A 13725-nucleotide genomic window follows, 5' to 3' on the forward strand; every position below is an offset into this window, starting at 1 on the left:
AGGAAGAGTAGATTCAAGTTTCTTCAAATCATGGTCCCCACACATAATCACATATAATGTATAGAGGAAATCTTTAAAAAATCTACTCAGAAACTATTTGGCCAGAAAAGCTTAAACTTGTGTGGAGGCATTCTCAGGTAGTGTAGATTCAAATTTGTTCAAGTATTGGTCCCCGGGGGTAGGGTGGGGCCTTAATGGAGGGATCAAGTTGTACATGGGAATATATTATATAGGAACTCTTTTAAAATCTTTTTAAAAAGTGATTTGTCTTGTGTGGAAACATCCTCATATAATGTAGATGCAGATTTCTCCAAATCAACTTACAGCATTTCTAGATCTTTAACTCTGATACTTTTCAAAAAGTTTAGAAGAGATCTGAATTTTGTCTAAGCTATACCATCTTTAGCCATTCAATACATTGCCTTTAATGCAATTGTAACTGCACTGTCTTTTACAAACTGTTGTTTGTCTTGTGATTTTTCAAAATATTTTCTTAAATGGTCTAATGATATGATGTGATCTTTTATGGAACTTGTCTTAAAGTTTTTGTTACCAATGGTATGAAATAGTATTGCGTTGGTTAGACCGCAGGCATCAATCACATGTCATAGAATTGGTGTTCCTGTTATTGCATAGTCAAGGGTATAGACTGAGCCATGCGCTTTGAAATTTTCATATGTCCTTACGTGTGACAGTCTTGGACTCTTTATCCATTACTTCACTACTGGTATTATTCTAAGTTATCCTTCGTAATATCTTGTAGTATTAGTATGCTGTGTAAATAAGCGCTCAGAAGATTATTAAGAATAAATGTGAAATTTCATTGACTGGCGAAATCTAGAGATGCAGAAGGTAACAAAGATAATGCATTGGATATAAACAGTCATAGCATAAATGGCCATTACTCAATGAATTTGATTTGTTATTATGTCTTATCCCTAATATAGGCATTTTTTGGTTCTTTATTATATTTTATTTGGCCAATTTAAATTTTTATAGGCAATTGGCTGATAGTCAACAGCAATCTAAAACCCAGTGACTTCTCCTTCACCGACATGTAGGGCTAGCCAGCAGCAGCAGTAGGTCTATTGGTCAATCCATGTAATTAGACACTTTTCACTACCCAGTGATATCACCACCAACACAAGCAGGTAAGTATAGATATCTTTAAAATAAACAGGGGTTTTATTTAAAGAAAACTCTGTTCCTCTCGGTAGACTGTATCAATAGCCTTATATGGTACTAATGTAAACTTGTTGTGATTATCTCAAGGGACTGTATCCCCAGCTATTGGTACTCATATGTTGTAAATGTTGTGATCCTTTCATCAGAGGACTATCAGTTGACTAGGTTATTAATGTGTTGTAACTGTTGTGATATTCTCATGGGACTGTATCAGTAGTGTGTAGTACTAATGTGAACTTTTGAACTTAAACCATTTGCTCTTTACATGTGTAATGTAGTACCAAAAACTATGTAACTGTTGTGATCCTTTTAATAGACTGAGAGTGTACAAATAGCTGAGGGTATTTATGTGTAGCTATTAAGATCTTCTCTGTAGACTGTATAATTAGCATATGACATTATGGTTACCTGTTTTGATCCTCTCATCATGGGACTTATTTGATTAGTGTATTAAGAGATGTAAATGTTGTGGTTTTCTCAGTGGATTGTACCAATAGCATATGATACTAAATTTTAACTGTTGTGATCCTTTTACTAAAGTGTATAATTAGCCTAAGGAAATATTGGAACTTATTGTTTTCATGTTCCAATCTTGAAAGGGTGATTTGTGTTTTAGAAATTGACATTGTGTAACTTTTTGAGTCTAGTGTTTTGTTGTGTAATTTGTGCAAAAAATCTTGACTCTTGAAGGATTTTATACAAATGTCAAATTGCAGCAAACACATCTACCTTGAACAATTGTCATTTTCCATGCTGTTTTAATTTTCTTTTATACCCCCTGCAAATGGAGTTTGGAAGGGTTTTCAAGGTATCACACCGGTAATCGGCCAATCAAAATGAACTTAGTAGTTCCATATATACTTCAGAATTATTTTTTTCCTTGACTGCATTTTTACATTTTCCTTTACTCAGTTTTAAAATTTTATGTACCACTGAGTAGGATATTTCATGTATTTTGTTAGGTGATGATTTTTTTCACAGGGACTACTTCTTTCAGGGCTCATGCAGCAGCTTCCTGGGGAGTGTGCAGTCTGTTTACATACAAATGGAAAACATGTGGTTTTGAGGGTAGACCTGTTTGGAGCTAGATATTTTGAGAAAATGCAGTATCGCTTGCCCTTTTTATGGTGTTAGCTGATGAGATAGGTAACAAATAACATTTCCTCCGAATATTTTGTCATGAAAAATACAAACTGATTTTTAAGAATTTTTTCCCCTCTATAGTGTTATATAGTGAAAACAATTACCGGTGTGATACCTTGAAGGGCTTTGTGTCAAATTGAAAAAATGCATGCAGGTGCAAGTTTTCAGTATTTTATGTCAAATCTTGTTAACAGAAATTAGTTTCTGTAGTCTGAAGATAGAAAAATGCTTTTAAAATTTTGTAATGAAAAAAATATGAAAAATGATGATTTTTGGTGTGGAAAACATGTAATTTTTAATATATAATAATAAAAACCTTTAAAAATGGATTATATGAAGTCACTGGAGCTTAGAATATTGGTGTCTGTGTTCTAGATGCTGTAAAAGTGTGCAGATCGGTTGTCGCAGTCATATTTGATGCCCTCAGACTTTGTCGTAAGAGCATGCAGCGACTAGTTTTTCATCGAATGAACAATTTTGAGTTTACGTGCAAGTCTCAGAATTAAGCGACAAGTGCGAAACATTGCGAAGAATTTTTTCAAGTATTGGTCCCCGGGGGTAGGGTGGGGCCTTAATGGAGGGATCAAGTTGTACATGGGAATATATTATATAGGAACTCTTTTAAAATCTTTTTAAAAAGTGATTTGTCTTGTGTGGAAACATCCTCATATAATGTAGATGCAGATTTCTCCAAATCAACTTACAGCATTTCTAGATCTTTAACTCTGATACTTTTCAAAAAGTTTAGAAGAGATCTGAATTTTGTCTAAGCTATACCATCTTTAGCCATTCAATACATTGCCTTTAATGCAATTGTAACTGCACTGTCTTTTACAAACTGTTGTTTGTCTTGTGATTTTTCAAAATATTTTCTTAAATGGTCTAATGATATGATGTGATCTTTTATGGAACTTGTCTTAAAGTTTTTGTTACCAATGGTATGAAATAGTATTGCGTTGGTTAGACCGCAGGCATCAATCACATGTCATAGAATTGGTGTTCCTGTTATTGCATAGTCAAGGGTATAGACTGAGCCATGCGCTTTGAAATTTTCATATGTCCTTACGTGTGACAGTCTTGGACTCTTTATCCATTACTTCACTACTGGTATTATTCTAAGTTATCCTTCGTAATATCTTGTAGTATTAGTATGCTGTGTAAATAAGCGCTCAGAAGATTATTAAGAATAAATGTGAAATTTCATTGACTGGCGAAATCTAGAGATGCAGAAGGTAACAAAGATAATGCATTGGATATAAACAGTCATAGCATAAATGGCCATTACTCAATGAATTTGATTTGTTATTATGTCTTATCCCTAATATAGGCATTTTTTGGTTCTTTATTATATTTTATTTGGCCAATTTAAATTTTTATAGGCAATTGGCTGATAGTCAACAGCAATCTAAAACCCAGTGACTTCTCCTTCACCGACATGTAGGGCTAGCCAGCAGCAGCAGTAGGTCTATTGGTCAATCCATGTAATTAGACACTTTTCACTACCCAGTGATATCACCACCAACACAAGCAGGTAAGTATAGATATCTTTAAAATAAACAGGGGTTTTATTTAAAGAAAACTCTGTTCCTCTCGGTAGACTGTATCAATAGCCTTATATGGTACTAATGTAAACTTGTTGTGATTATCTCAAGGGACTGTATCCCCAGCTATTGGTACTCATATGTTGTAAATGTTGTGATCCTTTCATCAGAGGACTATCAGTTGACTAGGTTATTAATGTGTTGTAACTGTTGTGATATTCTCATGGGACTGTATCAGTAGTGTGTAGTACTAATGTGAACTTTTGAACTTAAACCATTTGCTCTTTACATGTGTAATGTAGTACCAAAAACTATGTAACTGTTGTGATCCTTTTAATAGACTGAGAGTGTACAAATAGCTGAGGGTATTTATGTGTAGCTATTAAGATCTTCTCTGTAGACTGTATAATTAGCATATGACATTATGGTTACCTGTTTTGATCCTCTCATCATGGGACTTATTTGATTAGTGTATTAAGAGATGTAAATGTTGTGGTTTTCTCAGTGGATTGTACCAATAGCATATGATACTAAATTTTAACTGTTGTGATCCTTTTACTAAAGTGTATAATTAGCCTAAGGAAATATTGGAACTTATTGTTTTCATGTTCCAATCTTGAAAGGGTGATTTGTGTTTTAGAAATTGACATTGTGTAACTTTTTGAGTCTAGTGTTTTGTTGTGTAATTTGTGCAAAAAATCTTGACTCTTGAAGGATTTTATACAAATGTCAAATTGCAGCAAACACATCTACCTTGAACAATTGTCATTTTCCATGCTGTTTTAATTTTCTTTTATACCCCCTGCAAATGGAGTTTGGAAGGGTTTTCAAGGTATCACACCGGTAATCGGCCAATCAAAATGAACTTAGTAGTTCCATATATACTTCAGAATTATTTTTTTCCTTGACTGCATTTTTACATTTTCCTTTACTCAGTTTTAAAATTTTATGTACCACTGAGTAGGATATTTCATGTATTTTGTTAGGTGATGATTTTTTTCACAGGGACTACTTCTTTCAGGGCTCATGCAGCAGCTTCCTGGGGAGTGTGCAGTCTGTTTACATACAAATGGAAAACATGTGGTTTTGAGGGTAGACCTGTTTGGAGCTAGATATTTTGAGAAAATGCAGTATCGCTTGCCCTTTTTATGGTGTTAGCTGATGAGATAGGTAACAAATAACATTTCCTCCGAATATTTTGTCATGAAAAATACAAACTGATTTTTAAGAATTTTTTCCCCTCTATAGTGTTATATAGTGAAAACAATTACCGGTGTGATACCTTGAAGGGCTTTGTGTCAAATTGAAAAAATGCATGCAGGTGCAAGTTTTCAGTATTTTATGTCAAATCTTGTTAACAGAAATTAGTTTCTGTAGTCTGAAGATAGAAAAATGCTTTTAAAATTTTGTAATGAAAAAAATATGAAAAATGATGATTTTTGGTGTGGAAAACATGTAATTTTTAATATATAATAATAAAAACCTTTAAAAATGGATTATATGAAGTCACTGGAGCTTAGAATATTGGTGTCTGTGTTCTAGATGCTGTAAAAGTGTGCAGATCGGTTGTCGCAGTCATATTTGATGCCCTCAGACTTTGTCGTAAGAGCATGCAGCGACTAGTTTTTCATCGAATGAACAATTTTGAGTTTACGTGCAAGTCTCAGAATTAAGCGACAAGTGCGAAACATTGCGAAGAAGAACATGAACAGTCTATCGAAGGATTATTTTGACAAAAACTTTAATTTCTTTGATTTCTGCTCACCTTATGTGAGTTTTAATTTCATTTCCTACATAGTCCTGATTCAAGGAATTAAGGGATTTGGGCAAATATGTGCTATGTTTTAGTTTATTTTACACTGAATTACCCATTTGTAATAGTTTAAGGCAAAAACATGCTTTAATACCATTTACAAGATCACACAGATGCATATTTTGTGTAATAAAGAGGTTTCATGCATTTAGTTGAGAAGGTCATTATGAGTCAAGTATAAATAATATCATCATGATTGAATCTAGGAGCTTTTCATGGTTTTCATCCTTAAAAACTGATGAATTTCAGTTTACCAGAAAATGTTTTTATGCATTATAGCCAGAAAATCAGTTTCTTCCCACATTTTAAGGGGAGTTCCTTATTTACAAAATACAAATACTGATATTTATGTTTGAATGACCTAAGATATTGAAACATTAGTCATTGTTAAAATGTTTAGAAGGAGATATTACTATTTTTTATATGGTAACCTCAGCACACCTGTCCTATTCTAAGTAATGAAAATCAAAATTTGAATGAAATCATATCATGTAACATGTATTGGTACAATATAGATGCCCCACCCTTATCCACAACTATGGGGGTTGGTATGATTCTTTTTTTAGTACACAAATTATCCATTTAAGAGTCGTAACAAGGCATTTTGTTGAAATACGCGTCTAAATTTCCCTGCCATTTTGTGAGAATTCGCACTTGGAATGTCTCGGATTTTGCCGTTAACATGGCGACCATAAACAGCGAATTTTCAAACGTGATCTTAAAAGTTGCAGAGATTTCTTTGCAAAAACAGTTAATGTGGTAACATGGGATAATAAAAGAGAAACATTGTAAGTATTTGAGACCAGTCATATGAAAATTTAGGCAGGATACAGCGCGATTTAGTTTTTTTATTTGCTACAAAGCTAGTATTTGGGACGAATTCTATCGTTAAACTGGGTCCGTAGGACATCTGTCATTAGCTCACCTGGGCTGAAAGCTCAAGTGAGCTATTCTGATCACATTTTGTCTGTCGTCCGTCTGTCCGTCTGTCCGTAAACTTCACATTTTCAACATCTTCTCAAGAACTACTGGGCCAATTTCAACCAAACTTGGCACAAATCATCCTTAGACAAAGGGGATTCAAAGTTGTGAAAATGAAGGGCCACACCTGTTTTCAAGGGGAGATAATTAGAAATTAATGACAAATTTCGAGAAATTTTCAAAAATCTTCTTATCAAGAACCATAAAGCCAGGAAAGCTGAAACTTGTGTGGAAGCATCCTCAGGTAGTGTAAATTCAAAGTTGTGAAATTCATGAACCTGGGGGGTAGGGTGGGGCCACAATGGGGGGGAGGGTCAACGTTTTAAATAGGAATATATAGAATAAATCTTTAAAAATCTTCTTCTCAGAAACTAATCAGCCAGGAAAGCTGATACTTGTGTGGAGGCATCCTCAGGTAGTGTAGATTCAAAGTTGTGAAAATCGTGAACCCCGGGGTAAAGGTGGGGCCATCATATGGGGTTGAAGTTTTACATAGGAATAGATAGAGTAAATCTTTTAAAATCTTCTTCTCAAAAACTAATCAACCAGGAAAACTGACACTTGTGTGGAAGCATCCTCAGGTAGTGTACATTCAAAGTTGTGAAAATCATGACCCCGAGGGTAGGGTGGGGCCACAATGGGGGTCGAAGTTTTACATAGGAATATATCTATAGAGAAATCTTTAGAAATCTTCTTCTCAGGAACTAATCAGCCAGGAAAGCTGTGTGGAAGCATCCTCAGGTAGTGTAGATTCTAAGTTGTGAAAATCATGGCCCCTTGGGGTAGGGTGGGGCCACAATGGGGGGGGGGGGTTGAAGTTTTATATAGGTATATATAGAGTTAATCTTTAAAAATGTTCTTCTCAGAAACTAATCAGCCAGGAAAGCTGAAACTTGTGTGGAAGTATCCTCAGGTAGTGTAGATTCCAAGTTGTGAAAATCATGATCCCTAGGGGTAGGGTGGGGCCACATGGGGTTTTTTAAAGTTTTACATGGGAATATATAGAGTAAATCTTTCAAAATCTTCTTCTCAGAAACTAATCAGCCAGATGATTCTTTATAATTGTTAATACTTTGGCTCCAGGACAATTCTTCAGCCTCACAAGAAGGTTCAGAGTTTGATGTAGCTTTATATCCCATATATAAACAATTATTAAGGATCTTTTTGAGAACTGCAATACTCATCATGTGATATGACTATAAAATTAGAAAAGGGACTAATGATTATAAACATAAGAATATCCAGTGGGAAAAATGGATTTTATTTATACAGGATCTACATGTATTATTGTACATTGTCCAGATTGTTTGTATTATGACTCCATTAAGCTGATTTTATCATACCTATTGTTCCGTAGGTGAGCAATGTGGCCTATGGGCCTCTTGTTTTATTGATAGAACATCCTATCTAGCTTTAAATGAAATGACGGTATTTAATGATACGATTTTTCTATTTTGTTTAGGCGAGAGAAATTAAATTTTTAGTTTTACGGATCCGCCGACCCAATTTTTCCGATTTTGTAAAAAAAAAAATAATGAAAAAAAATTCGTATCTTCGGAAATTTTTCCGGAATTTTCAAGTTTGACCGATCTTGGTTTTAAAATTACTTTATTTGATTTGAAATCTGCAAAACGTTTGACAAAGGGAGCTTCTAAAGTCAAGTGTAAGCGTCTCTATAACATGGAGTATTTAAGATGGAGGTCAGCCATGCATGGTTTGGCTTAAAAGTTTTTATGAAAAGCAAAGAAAATGTTATCCTGAACAAGTTTTAAGGTTAATACCAATGATCTTGAAACAAACACAAAGTACACAGTGGATAGTGGACAAATTAAACTTAATATTATAAGTTCAAGCAAATAATATGTAATTTTGATTAATAAAAGTTTGCCCACTTTTTTTTTTTTTTTTTTTTTTTCCCTCCTCCGACCCAAATTTTTTACAACAAAATCCGTAAAACTAAAAATTAAATTTCTCTCGCCTTATTAATAAAAACACAAAAGTACATGTTTCCACTTAAGGTGGCTCTATACACCACTTTTTGATGACGCAGTACGAAAAAAAGTAAATCTGGAAGCATGTATTTCTTGTTTCACCAATGAATTTTAAGTGTAAATTCCTCTCGCGAATTTTCTGTAAAGTTGCGGTTAGCCCGGTAGCATGCCAATCGGCTTTCTACTAAAAATACTACCCAACTTTCACGAACGTATCTTGTATTTGATTTGTATTCTAGACTGTAAATTGTAATGTAAAAGTTCTTAAAATCCATATGGTGAATTCAGGGGAAAGCTCAATTCGTTACACTCGCTCAAGTTTACGCTGAATAAAAAAACTCCAAAACGAAACAAAAGTTCAACAAGTTGTATTTAAGTTGGTAAATAAACGGTACATGGGATTCCAATGAAAACCGATTCTCGGAGTTCCGAGAGAACCACTTGATAACGTGCGGAGAGTCCAGCACAGGCAGTCCGATATAATTCTTTGCACAAAATCGACACTAACGTGCGGAAATCCAGCACAGCTAGCCCGATATCACACACACTCCACTAACGTGCGGGGTTCCAGCACAGTTAGCCCAACCGTTCTCTTCTAGATCTTAAACCATTCTCTCTTACAATTATTTTTTTTTTGACAGGCATTGCTTTTTTATGACAAAGGGATAGTAATGGCATGCCAGAAAAGTAAACATTCACACATATAGCTGTTACGATAATTTCACACTTCTATTGTCCAACAATTATTTAATTTGCCTGGAGATTAACTTAAGAAGATATCAAAGACTAGCGTCAAGAGGATTAACATTTTTGTCAAATGAAAGCATCTCCGTTTGTTCGGTTATTTCCTCTTTTTTTGTTACAAACTCAATTGCGTAATTAATCTGAGAGAAAAAAAAACCCCTTAAGTTATCATAGCAGCTTGTAAATTTTTAATCGTTAACCTGTAAACGAGAAACATTGTAAGTATTTGAGACCAGTCATATGAAAATTTAGGCAGGATACAGCGCGATTTAGTTTTTTTATTTGCTACAAAGCTAGTATTTGGGACGAATTCTATCGTTAAACTGGGTCCGTAGGACATCTGTCATTAGCTCACCTGGGCTGAAAGCTCAAGTGAGCTATTCTGATCACATTTTGTCTGTCGTCCGTCTGTCCGTCTGTCCATAAACTTTTCACATTTTCAACATCTTCTCAAGAACTACTAGGCCAATTTCATCCAAACTTGGCACAAATCATCCTTAGGCAAAGGGGATTCAAAGTTGTGAAAATTAAGGGCCACATCCGTTTTCAAGGGGAGATAATTAGAAATTAATGAAAAATTTCGAGAAATTTTCAAAAATCTTCTTCTCAAGAACCAGAATGCCAGGAAAGCTGAAACTTGTGTGGAAGCATCCTCAGGTAGTGTAGATTCAAAGTTGTGAAATTCATGACCCCCGGGGGTAGGGTGGGGCCACAATGGGGGGTCGAAGTTTTACATAGGAATATATAGAGTAAATCTTTAAAAATCTTCTTCTCAGAAACTAATCAGCCAGGAAAGCTGAAACTTGTGTGGAAGCATCCTCAGGTACTGTAGATTCAAAGTTGTGAAATTCATGACCCCCGGGTGTAAGGTGGGGCCACAATGGGGGATCGAAGTTTTACATAGGAATATATAGAGTAAATCTTTAAAAATCTTCTTCTCAGAAACTAAACAGCCAGGAAAGCTGAAACTTGTGTGGAGGCATCCTCAGGTACTGTAGATTCAAAGTTGTGAAATTCATGACCCCCAGGGTAGGGTGGGGCCACAATGGGGGGTCAAGGTTTTACATAGGAATATATAGAGTATATCTTTAAAAATCTTCTTCTCAGAAACTAATCAGCCAGGAAAGCTGAATCTTGTGTGGAAGCATCCTCAGGTAGTGTAGATTCAAAGTTGTGAAAATCATTATCCCTGGGGGTAGGGTGGGGCCACAATGGGGGGTTGAAGTTTTACATAGGAATATATAGATTAAATATTTAAAAATCTTCTTTTCAGAAACTAATCAGCCAGGAAAGCTGAAACTTGTGTGGAAGCATTCTCAGGTAGTGAAGATTCAAAGTTGTGAAATTCATGACCCCCGGGGTAGGGTGGGGCCACAATGGGGGGGTCAAGGTTTAACATAGGAATATATAGCGTAAATCTTTAAAAATCTTCTTCTCAGAAATTAATCAGCCAGGATAGCTGAAACTTGTGTGGAAGTATCCTCAGGTAGTGTAGATTCAAAGTTGTGAAAATCATGATCTTTGGGGGTAGGGTGAGGCCACATGGGGGGGGGGTGTTAAAGTTTTACATAGGAATATATAAAGTAAATCTTTCAAAATCTTCTTCTCAGAAACTAATCAGCAAGACGATTCTTTATAATTGTTAAAACTTTGGCTCCAGGACAATTCTTCGGCCTCACAAGAAGGTTCAGAGTTTGATGTAGCTAAATATCCCATATATAAACAATTGTAAAGGATCTTTTTGACAACTGCAATACTCAACATGTGATATGACTATAAAATTAAAGCAGGCAGCTATTTTTTCATTAGAATCTTTTTATATTACTGTATTGAGTTATTGCCCTTGATTTATTGATTCTTGATTATTTTAATTAATGCATCCACTGTTAACCAATTATTGTGATGATTATTTTTATACAAAACTAAATATTCAATGTATATAAGTTGTTCTGCATAAGAAGTTTTGGGTTAGGCCGGATTAGTTTGTTTATTTTTGATTTACAATTTTTAGATACTATGAATTATTTTAGGCCGGCACATATATAGGGATTATCCTATTGCATTATGGATGAGCGATTGTTTGGGGTTAAACTTGAACAGGTATGGATAGATTGAGTGTGTGAACATCTCTGCTCTATCTTATCTACGCGTTTTCTAGCCTTCGATACAAAGTGTGCAGTCATTCCTGCACTGTATCGCATGAATACAAGTGTGCAGTCATACCTGCTTGTATTGGTGGTGGTTGCGGCGGAGCCCTAATGTATGGTCATCCCTGCTGGTGTTCAGGCCTTTTAGCTCAAGTGTGCGGTACTCCCTGCTTGCATTGGGTTGAGCTGTTGGCGCAAGTGTGCGGTCATCCCTACTTTCGTAAACGTTGGAACCTGTTGAGTTGCGTAGGTGTGCGGTCATCCCTGCCTGCGTAACATTGAGTCCCTACATATATGTGCAGGAGCGGTGATTAAAGTCTGGTCTTGTAAATATTGGCAGCAATCAGGGCTATCCGAGTTCCAAGGGGGAAAAATGGATTTTATTTATACAGGATCTACATGTATTATTGTACATTGTCCAGATTGTTTGTATTATGACTCCATTAAGCTGACTTTATCATACCTATTGTTCTTCAGGTGAGCGATGTGGCCCATGGGCCTCTTGTTGTGAGTTCTCTTAGTTTGGAATTTTCTTTAATTATTTCATCCACGGCGTTTGCACGGGTTTCCACTACATCGCCTGGACATGGAGTGATGGTAGTCAATTCCGAATCCGCATGGGGAGCCTGCGTTGGATTTTCTTCCGAATGCGTCGTTATGATGGTAACGTTGGTACCGGGCGGAGACACAGAGTTCTGAGATCCTTGAAATTTCTTTTCCAGAAACTGCTGCATACGATTCCTGTCCCGTAATTTTTGTTTTTCGGACTTCTTGCTGATAGACGGTCGAACTTGTTGGTTCATCGTGACGTTAGAGTTTCTATCACTCGCTTTGTTGAGATGACGGGGAACAATTCGATTCTCACACCAATTTTCACCAATGAATTTTAAATGTAAAGTTCCTATCGCGAAATTTTCCGTGAAGTTGCGGTTAGCCCGGTAGCATGCCAATCGGCTTTCTACTAAAAATACTACCCAACTTTCACGAACGTATCTTGTATTTGATTTGTATTCTAGACTGTTAATTGTAATGTAAAAGTTCTTAAAATCCATATGGTGAATTCAGGGGAAAGCTCAATTCGTTACACTCGCTCAAGTTTACGCTGAATAAAAAAACTCCAAAACGAAACAAAAGTTCAACAAGTTGTATTTAAGTTGGTAAATAAATGGTACATGGGATTCCAATGAAAACCGATTCTCGGAGTTCCGAGAGAACCACTTAATAACGTGCGAAGAGTCCAGCACGGGCAGTCCGATATAATTCTTTGCACAAAATCGACACTAACGTGCGGAAATCCAGCACAGCTAGCCCGATATCACACACACTCCACTAACGTGCGGGGTTCCAGCACAGTTAGCCCAACCGTTCTCTTCTAGATCTTAAACCATTCTCTCTTACAATTTTTTTTTTGACAGGCATTGCTTTTTAATGACAAAGGGATAGTAATGGCATGCCAGAAAAGTAAACATTCACACATATAGCTGTTACGATAATTTCACAAGATTGTTATAGATAAGTTTAGAAATCTTCGATTTTAAACTTTTAATATAACACTTGTACTGGCTGATTTCAACTGAGGCGAAAGGTATGGGGACCGCTCTTTTGAAAAAAATGTTAAGGTGGCTCTATACACAAGTTATTGATGACGCAGTTCGCAAAAAAACCATAAATCTGTCATTCTTGTACTGACTGATTTAAATTGATTCGTGTGGGGACCGCTCTTCTGAAAAAAAAAATGTAAAATAGATTTGATTTGGTCATTGGAAAATTCATTATTTAGATGTAAGGTGATATGGGACACTTTCATGTTGTGTCGTATTATTTATCAAAATGAATAAATAAAATCAGGTATACGTTTATAAATATTTTTTTCCCCTATTATTGTCACCTTAAAGCGCAGCAGAGTGGGTTGGAGGGTTCACCACGGACCTGTAAGACTTAATCCCGCTGGGGATTTTAAAATTTCTTACCTTTCCAAAATTTTCTAAGACATATTTTTTGGTTAAAAATTATGAAAGAAAATTCTAAACTGGTGAAAGGATTTCAATTATAATTTTCTTTAATCCACATTGATATCGACAGATGTTTCTTACCACCTTAAGGGGATGGAAGGGGGGCTTTGAATTTCTATTGGGTTGGGATACATAAATCCTATTAGTTAATTTTCCCCTTTATTTGTT

At 35.6% G+C, this 13725-nt stretch overlaps 1 long non-coding RNA gene across 1 annotated transcript; it reads left to right on the plus strand.

Annotated features, from left to right (window-relative positions):
* Window positions 1-2061: 2061 nt before the first annotated feature.
* Window positions 2062-5761, plus strand: LOC136272572 (uncharacterized). The gene is made up of 3 exons (XR_010710567.1): window positions 2062-2331; window positions 4875-5039; window positions 5412-5761. It is a non-coding gene; the product is annotated as an uncharacterized lncRNA (long non-coding RNA).
* Window positions 5762-13725: the final 7964 nt, after the last annotated feature.

This window comes from Magallana gigas, chromosome 2 (assembly GCF_963853765.1).
Source record: "Magallana gigas chromosome 2, xbMagGiga1.1, whole genome shotgun sequence".
Classification (NCBI taxonomy): domain Eukaryota; kingdom Metazoa; phylum Mollusca; class Bivalvia; order Ostreida; family Ostreidae; genus Magallana; species Magallana gigas.